Source organism: Bremia lactucae, linkage group LG4 (genome assembly GCF_004359215.1).
Source record: "Bremia lactucae strain SF5 linkage group LG4, whole genome shotgun sequence".
NCBI lineage: Eukaryota > Oomycota > Peronosporomycetes > Peronosporales > Peronosporaceae > Bremia > Bremia lactucae.
In genome coordinates, this window is record NC_090613.1 from 6,241,028 (window position 1) to 6,241,300 (window position 273).

The window sequence follows — 273 nt, forward strand, 5'->3', positions numbered from 1 at the left end:
TACTATCAGGTACTCATGAGAGAGTCCGATGTAGCCAAAACGGCAGTAAGCACCCCAAGCGGTATGCTTTGGGAGTGGCTTGTGATGCCCCAAGGTTTGAAAAACGCACCAGCGACATTCAACCGAGTGGTGGCTCACGTGATGCGTCAGCACCGTGCCTACGCGCCTCATTACTTTGACGATGTATTCGTGCATAGTAAGGCCGAGGATGGGCTGAGCGCAATAGAGTCGCACAAGCGTCATTTAGACGCTGTGTTGCAGACTTTGAAGGAC